The following is a 9807-nucleotide window of genomic DNA, read 5'->3' on the forward strand; positions in this document are numbered from 1 at the left end:
TCCCTCACTGGCTGGGCATGATCAGAAACTCTGACAGCAATCTGGTAACACTGTGTGGTCACCCCTCATTTGCTAGGCATGATCAGAACCTCTGACAGTGCCTGTTGCTAGGCCCTCAGGCAGACTCCAAGTTGGCTCATAAGTAAGAATGTTATGTGCATGCCTTGGCAACTGGTTTGAGCCAATTTCCTCAACCCTGTGGGCCTGTCCTACTACAGCATGACCCTGGAGACTGTGTGCAAAGTACCACTGTTTGATTTGCCAGCAACCCAATGAAGTAGAGTTTTCCTGTTTTTAATCGTCATCTTAGAAATGGAAATGAGGGCTAAAATATTGAAGTGCTGTGACATTCACATAGCTGGACAACAACAAAGCCAGAATCGATCCCAGGTATTTCTGACTCCCCCACCCCACCCCAAGCCTCCTTTGCAGCCTGTAATTCTACCCTATTGACTAACTGTGTGGTCTTGGGTAATTTACTTAAGTCTGAGCCTGCCTAATTTGATGATGGTAATAAAAGTCACTCACTTACAGGATTAGTGTGACTATTAACTAGTCCACTTAAGTGGTGGGTATGTAACAGGTGTTTGGTAGGATTAGTTGTCACTATTGGAGAGTTCATATCACCTATCATATAGAGATCTACTGTTCCATCCAAGTTCCTGCCGCTCTGAAATAACAGTGTGAAGAACAGCTCCTGAGCACTTCTGAGTGACTTAATCATTTGCAGAACTTTCAAATGCCTGAGCTGGGTGAGTCCATGACTACCTCTCCCCTTCATGCCTGGGTTCCACGTTGGCATACTAAAAGGGATGAGAATTCCCAAGCTGGCCAGGTCTGCCTGGTATTCTCATCATGAAGGAGAATGAGGCTGGGCTCATGTCTGCTCTACTCCTCATCCTCATATTGCCTCACCAGATGCCATTTAAATTTGGCTTATTATGGATTCCAAAAGAAGGATGTGGAAAGGTTTCTTAGCCAATATTGACACTCTGTGATCACTGAGGTGGGGTGATTCTGACCATCCATCCAATAAACTTTTTGCATACTGAACATATCTTGGTCCCATTAGCTAAAACTTATCTCATTTAGGAAATTACCCAGTCCAAGATGAAATCCACTTCTCCCTTAGAGATCAGATTTTGGTTTCTTTCTTTTTTTTTCATTTGAAATTCTTTCCTTTCGCAGTTTATCTGGGGGCTTTTCTTTTTTATTATTAATAAATTTTCTATTCATTTTATATACTAACCACAGATTCCCCCACTCCTCCCTCCTCCCACTCCTCAGCCTTCTCACCCAACCCACCCCCCATTCCCCTCTTCTCCAAGGCAAAGCCTCCCATGGGGAGTCAGCAGAGCCTGGTACATTCAATTGAGACAGGTCCAAGCCCCTCCCCCTGCACCAAGGCTGTGCAAGGTGTCACACCCTAGACACTGGGCTCCAAAAAGCCAGTTCATGTACCAGGGATGGATCCCAATCCTACTGCCAGGGGCCCCTTAAACAGTTCAAGCTACACAACTGTCTTGCCTATGAAGAGGGCCTAGATCAGATTTTAATATACAAATCAACTTCCCTTCCCTTCTCCATCCTTACTGAGCTATTCTCCTCACATCACACTGAGCCTTTGCTAGTTCTGGAACACAGCCAGTTCTTCCTGTCCTGAGAAGAGGGCCTTTGCACATCCTCCTTTATTTTGAGACACTTGTCTGCCTCCTCATCCTCCAGGGTTCAGACTTCCTAGAACCTCAGATTCCTTGCCTTGTATTTTCAAGGTATCATTTGTATCTAATATATTCTATAATTATGATTGATTTTCACTTGAATAATTGCATGTTTAATGTCAATACTTGAGTAAAAGTTTACCTAAAATCTGATTCTAAAGCAAAAGCCTTCAGGTTTTGTTTTAATTTGGCTTGGTTTTCTTTTTTGTTGTTTTTCTGTTTTGATTTTCTCTTTTTTCTTTCTTCTTTTTGTCTTCATATATTTTTCTTTTATTAAAAATAGATTCTTTTCTCACATGATATATCCTGATTATAGTTGCTCCTCCCTCTACTCCTCCCAGTTCCTCCCCACCTCCCTTTCCTTCCAGATCTACTCCCATTTTGTCTCTCATTAGAAAGAACAGGCTTCTAAGAGATAACAACCAAATATGATAAAAATAAAATATAATACAATGAAGCAAAAAGTATCATACCAAAGTTTGACACAGCAACACAACAGGAGGAAAGGAGTCCCAAGAACAACATAGAGTCAGAGACCCACTCATTCTCATAGTCAGGAGTCCCCTGAAAACACTAAGCTAATAGTTATTTTATACACACACACACACACACACACACACACACACACACACACACGCACGCACACGACCTGATGCAGACCCATGCAGGCCCTGTGCTTGCTGCTTCAGTGTCTGGGAGCTCATATGTGCCTTGCTTAGTTGATTCAGAGAGTCTTGTTCTCCTAGTGTCCTCCAGCTTTTCTGGCTCTTAAAATCTTTCTGCCTCCTCTTCTACAGGGTTCCCTGAACTCTGAGGAGAGATATTTGAGGGAGACCTCCAATTTAGACTCTTTCTCTGCACACTATCTGGCTTCAGGTTTCTGCACCTGTTCTCATCTGCTGCCAGAGGAAGCCTCTCTGATGATGACGGGGTAAAAGCAACGATCTATGAATAGAGCAGAATATCATTAGGAATCATTTCGTTGATTTTTTTTTTTTGACCAGTAGAATTTGATTTTTACCATAAGACTCTGGGCTATCTAGTGTCTGGTTCTTGGTTACTCAAGCAGTGTAGGGTATGAGTCCCTTCTCATAGAGTGGACCTTAAGTCAAATCAGACATTGATTGGCTACTCTCACAAGTTCTGTGCCACCATTACCCTAGCATATTTTGCAGTCAGGACAGATTGTAGGTCAAAGGTTTTGTGGTTGGGTTGGTGTCCATGTTTCTCTTTCAGTAGCCTGTGCAGTACCTTCCCACACCAAAGACACTAGAACATGGGGTGAGGAGGTTCCATGTAGGCACCAGTTTGACTTCTCCATGTTCAATGAGTTGTGCGGGTATTGTTTTCAGCAATGGTATCAGAAATCTTGAGGTCCAGCCCCTTTAATTTCCTTCCCAGGGGCCCAGAAGAGATGCTGCTAATGGCTAGATACATGGATTCATCTGCCACCATAATTCTGCCCAGTTTTCTTGGGTACCAGTCTATATCTCTCCAAAAAAAGCAACACCCTTCCTGTTTACAATACAATACAAGAACTGCAAGGTCCCCACCAGAAGCTTCCTGGTTAACTTCATTTGCAACCCAAAGGGGGAGTAAAAAAGGTGGAGTCAGATAACAGCTGGAATAAATCAGAGAAGGAATGTATGTGCTAGGAATCTATCCTTACTGTGGTTAGGTAAAAATATTATGAGTCTATCATAAATGTGTGCAAACTAAAAGCTTACAGGTGATAGGGTAAAGCAATCTATAAGTCATTAAAATAAAACTGCCTCTATTTTCCTATGCTGCCGGTTTTCTGACAGAGTCAGGGAGGAGTACTGATAGACAGTCCATCTGCATCGCAGTTTAAGAAGTTGCTCTAGGGCAGTAAGAGGAGGGGAGATCTGAACTTGATTTGCACAAGAAGCAAACCTTGCACCTAGGAGCAAGGGGCTTGGCCTAGAAGCCAGGCTGTCTCTGAAAAGGATGTCTTTCTTAGTTCAGGAGCCTAGTGGATGGTCTGGTCAGCTATTCTGTCCTTGCTTGTCCTTCAATGCTTTGTTTGGAGCTGGCCCTATCTTTGGATATAGCTAAAGGACATATTTGCAAAAAGGCAGATACCCAATTCAAATGTTAAAAAGGGATCAGGAGTCCAGAGGCAGAAGGCCTTGTCTAAATGACCTTATCCAAGTACTTTGGGTGTATATGCCCAGGGAGTGGTTTGCACACACTGTTCTTGGGGAATTATGAGCACAAGAAATTCATAGCAAGAAACAGCTAAATATTAAAAGCTGAATAACACCAAATATTCCTCAATAAATGGTTTCCCTCTTGAAGGACTCCTTGATCCATCAAAGTATAGCTTATTGTATACAGCTGGACTTCTATTTCATATTCTTGTGGCCCGTGATACAATGGGGCCCCAGTGTCAGTTTGCAGAGAGTAACCTTTTTTCTTAGCAACAGCCCGGGTTGTTTGAGAAATTCCATGGGAGCACCTTGGCCAACAATTCAATTGAATGTGATCCAGTCCCACCACTGGAAGCCTCACTTGGCTACAAGAGACAGCCAGTTGAGACTCTGTATGTCCCATTACTAGGAGTCCTCATTAGGATCATCTTCATAGATTCCCAAAAATTTCCACTGCACCAGGTTTCCACACCACCTCCTAATTGCCCCCCAATTCCAGCTGCCTCTCCCCACACTTTCTCCCCAGGCCCCACGCCCCAGCCCGCACCTGATTCTTCTGCTCCTAGCCTCAACCACCCTCAGTCTGCCTGCAAAATCTATTCCATTTTCTCCTCCAAGGTAGATATGTGCATCTCCCACTAAAGCCCCTCCTCTTTACCTAACTCTCTGAGTCTATGGATTGTAGCTTGGTTATCATTTACTTAATGGCTAATATCCACTTATAAGTGAGTACATACCATATTTATCTTTCTGGGTCCAGGTTACTTCACTCAGGATGATTTTTTTTCTAGTTTCATCCATTTGCCTGCAAAATTCATCATGTTATTGTTTTTAACAGCTGAGTAATACTCCACTGTGTAAATGTACCACATTTTCTTTATCCATTCTTCAGTTGAGGGACATTGAGGTCATTTTCAGTTTCTGGCTATTATGAATAAAGCCACAATTAACATGGTTGAGGACGTGTCCTTGCAGTAGAATGGAGAATACTTTGGGTATATGCCCAAGAGTAGTATGGCTGGGTCTTGAGTTAGATTGATGCCTAACTTTCTGAAGAACCTCCATACTAATTTCCATAATGCTTGTACATGTTTGCACTCCCACTAACAATGGAGGAGTATTCTCCTTGCTCTACATCCTTGCTAGCATGAGCTGTTACTTGTGTTATTGATCTTAGCCATTCTGACAGGCGCAAGAGGGATCTCAAAGTAGTTTTCATTTACATTTTCCTGATGGATAAAGACGGTGAACATTTCTTCAAGTGTTTCTCAGCCATTTGAGATTCTGCTATTGAAAATTTTCTGTTTTATGTCTGGAACCCATTTATTTATTGAATTATTTGTTTTTTTGATATCTAGTCTCAAGTTTTAGAGATCAGCCCTCTGTCAGATGTGGGGTTGGTGAAGATCTTTTCCCATTTTGTAGGCTGCCATTTTGTCTTATTGACAGTGTCCTTTGCCTTACAGAAGCTTTTCAGTTTCATGAGGTCCTATTTGTTAATTGTTGATCTTAATGCTTGCACTTAATGCCTGCACTATCAATGTTCTGTTCAGGAAATCATCTGTACCAATACATTCAATGCTATTCCCCACTTTCTCTTCTATCAGGTTCAGTGTATCTGGTTTTATGTTGAGGTCTTTGATCCACTTGGACTTGAGTTATATGCAGTGTGATAAATATGGATCTATTTGCAGGCTACATTCAGACATCAAGTTTGACCAGCACCAGTTGTTGAAAATGTTATCTCTTTTCCACTGTGTATTTCTGGCTTCTTCACTAAAAATCAGGTATCCATAGATGTGTGGATTGATGTCTGGGTCTCCAATTTGATTCTATCAATGAAGGTATCTGTTTTTATGCCAATACCATGCAGTTTTTTTTTATCACTATAGCTCTGTAGTACAACTTGAAATTGGAAATGGTGGGGCCTTCAGCATTTCTTTAATTGTTCAGAATTGTTTTAGTTATCCTGGGATTTCTGTTTTTCCATATGATGTTGAGAAGTTGTATTTTTAAGGTCTGTAAAGAATTATGTTGGGATTTTGATGGGGATTGTACTGAATCTGTAGACTCCTTTTAATAGGATGGATATTTTTACTATGTTAGTCCTACAAATCTATGAGCATGGGAGATCTTTCCATCTTCTGATATCTTCTTCAATTTCTTTCTTCAGACTTGAAGTTATTATAATACATCTTTCACTTGCTTGGTTAGAGTTACCCCACGATATTTTATATTATTTGAGATTACTATGAAAGCTGTTGTTTTCCTGATTTCTTTCTCAGTTTGTTTGCCATTTGTATGTAGGAGGGCTATTGTTTTTTGTGGGAATTCCCTGGTGGAATTTTTGGGTCATTTGTGTATATTATTATATCATCTGCAGATAATGATACTGTGACTTTTTCCTTCCAAATTTGTATCCCCTTTAGCTCCTTCAGTTATCTTACAGCTCTAGCTAGATCTGTAAGTACTGTATTGAATAGGTATGGAGAAAGTGACAACCATATCTTGTTCCTGATTTTAATGGAATTGCTTTGTGCTTCTCTCCATTTAATTTGATGTTGACTATCAGCATGCTGTAAATTGCCTTTATTATATTTAAGTATGTCCTTTGTTCCCCTAATCTCTCCAGGACTTTTATCATGAAGAGGTGTTAGATTTTGTCAAAGGCTTCTTCAACATTTAATGAGATGATCATGTGGCTTTTTTTCTTTCAGTTAGTTTATATGGTGGATAACATTGACTGATTTTCATATATTGAACCATCCTTGCATCTCTGCAATGAAGCCTACTTGATCATGGTGAATGACCTTTTTGATGTATTCACAGATTCAGTTTTCAATTACTTTATTGAGTATTTTTGCATCTGTGTTCATAAGGGAAATTGGTCTGTAAATCTTTTTCCTTGAATCTCTATGTGGTGTGGGTATCAGGGTAACTATAACCTCAAAAAATTAATTGGTTGATGTTCCTTCTGCTTCTATTTTGTGGGGAAATTTGAGGAGTATTGGTGTTAACTGTTCGGTGAATATCTGATAGAATTATGCACTAAAACCATCTGACTTTTTTTGATTGGGATAATTTTAATAACGTGTTTCTATTCACATTTCACTAGGGGTTATAAATATTTTTAAATTATTTAACTGATTTTTATTTAACTTTGGTAGGTTGTACCTACTGGGAAAATTATCCATTTCTTTTAGATTTTTCCAATTTGGTGAAGTACAGGTTTTTAAAATATGTCCTTGTGATTCTCTGGATTTCCTCAGTGTCTGTCATTATGTCCCCCTTTTCGTTTCTAATTTTGTTAATTTGTATATTCTGTCTCCACCATTTGGTTAGTTTAGATGAGGATTTATGTGGTGGTTTGAATATGTATGGCCCTCACAGACTCATGTGTTTGAATGCTTGACCTATAGAGAGTGACACTGTTAGGAGGTGTGGCCTTATTGGAGGAGATCTGTCACTGTGGGGGCAGGTTTTGAAGTCTCCTATGTTCAAGCTACATTCAGTGGGGAATAGAGTTCATTTCTTGTTACCTGTGGACCAAGATGTAGGACTCTTAGCTCCTTCTCCAGCACCATGTCTCCTTGCATTCTGCTATGTTTCACATTGTAAGAATAATGGACTAAACCTCTGAAACTATAAGCCAGTCCCAATTAAATGTTTTCCTTATAAGAATTGCCATTATCCTGGTGTCTCTTCATGGCAATAAAACTCTAACTAATACAGTTTGTCTATCTTGATAATTTTTCTCAAAGAACCAACTCTGTTTCATTGATTCTTTGTATTTTTTCTTTCTATTTTATTGATTTCATTCCTTAGTTTGATTATTTCTTGCCATCTATTCCTCTTGGGTGTGCTTACTTCTTTTTGTTCTAGAGCTTTCAAGTGTGCTGTTAAGTTGCTAGTATGACATTTCTCCAAATTTTTTCTATAGATACTTAGTGCTGTGAACTTCCTTCTTAGCACCACTTTCATTGTGTCCCATAAGTTTGTGTATGCTGTGTATTCACTCTCATTGAATTATAGGAAGTCTTTAATTTATTTCTTTATTTTTTTCTTTACCCATTTTTCATTCAGTAGAGAGTTGTTCAGTCGCCATACATTTGTAGGCTTTTTGTTGTTGTTGACATCCAGCTTTAATCTGTGGTGGTCTGATAAGATACAGAGAGTTATTTCAATTTTCTTGTGTCTGTTGAGAGTTGCTTTATGTCTGAGTATGTGGTCAACTTTGGAGAAAGTTCCATGAGGTTCAGAGAAGATGGTGTATTCTTTTATGTTTGGGTGAAATATTCTATAAATATCCGTTAGGTTCATTTGGTTTATAACATCTGTTAGCTCCAGTATTTCTCTGTTCAGATTTTGTCTGTATGACCTGTTCATTGGTTAGAAGGGTATTGAAGTCTCTCAGTATCACAATGTGAGGGTTAGTAGATGGTTTAAGCTGTAGTAGTGTTTGTTTTACAAACTTGGGTGCCCTTGTGTTAGGGGCATAGTTGTTAAGAATTGAAATGTCATCTTGGTGGATTTTTCCTTTGGTAAGTATGTAGTGTCCTTCCTTAACTCTTTTGATTAGTTTTGGTTTGAACTCTATTTTGTTAGATAGTAGAATGGCTACACCAGCTTGCTTCTTATGTGCATTTTCTTGGAAGATCTTTTTCCAACCCCTTTCTCTGAGGTAATGTCTATCCTTGATGTTGAGGTGTGTTTCTTGGGTGCAGCAGAAGGGTAGATCCTGTATTCTCATCCATTCTGTTAGCCTATGTATTGCAGGATATTAAATTACACTGTGAACACCAAGATTGAATTATTTACTGGAAAAAAAACTGTTTCTAGTTGTGGTGTGGTTCAGCCCTAGCACACATCTTTAACCCAAGAACTTTCTGCTTGGACATTGTAAACAGGATTAAATAAAGTCAGCCATAGGTCAAAAGTCAGAATAAGCAACCAGCTGACAAGAAGTGAATATAGAACTATTAAGAAAAACCATAGAGAATAAGAGGGAGTTAAGATTGCTAGAGAGATGCAGAGGAAGTAGAAAGAAGGGACATTCAGTTTGAGGGTCTTGTTTGAGATGGTGTGAGAAAAGAGGCTTCTGGAATGTTGGCTGAGGAAGAAGGTCAGCTAGGTGCTTTTTCTTCCTCTGAGCTAGCAGGCTTTCATCAAAGCATCTGGCTCTCAAGTCTATTGGTAAAATCAAATAATTGAGATTTTGTTTAAAACAACATCTGTGTCTTTTTATGAGGGAATTGAAACCATTGATATTGGGAGGTATCAATGACCAATGATTGTTAATTCCTGTTATTTTGTTGTTGTTGGTGGTGGTGGTGGTGGTAGTGGTGGTGAACTGTGCTTCTCTTCTTTTGATTTTGGTGATATGAGATTATTTATTACTGTGTTTTCATGGGTCTAGTTAACTTCCTTGGGTTATAGTTTTCCTTCTAGCAACTTCTGTAGGGCAGGACTTATAATAAATATTGTTTAAATTTGACTTTATCATGGAATATCTTGTTTTCTCCATCTACGATGATTGAAATTTTTACTGGGTTTAGTAGTCTGGGCTGGCATCTGTGCTCTCTTAGAATCTACAGGTCATCTGTCCAGGTCCTTCTGGCTTTTAGAGTCTCTATTGAGAAGTCGGATGTAGTTCTGATAAGTTTGTCTTTATATATTTTTTGGTCTATTTTCCCTTGCAACTTTTAATATTCTTTCTTTATTCTATATGTTTAGTGTTTTGATTATTACATAGCAAGGGGAATTTCTTTTTTGATCAAATCTGTTTGGTGTTCTGTACGTTTCTTTTGCCTTTATAGGCATGTCTTTCCTTAAGTTAGGAAGATTTTCTTCTATGATTTTGTTGAAAACATTTTCTGTGCCTTTGAGCTGGGTTTCTTCTTCTTCCTTTATACCTA

This window comes from Peromyscus eremicus, chromosome 8a (assembly GCF_949786415.1).
Source record: "Peromyscus eremicus chromosome 8a, PerEre_H2_v1, whole genome shotgun sequence".
Taxonomy (NCBI): Eukaryota; Metazoa; Chordata; class Mammalia; order Rodentia; family Cricetidae; genus Peromyscus; species Peromyscus eremicus.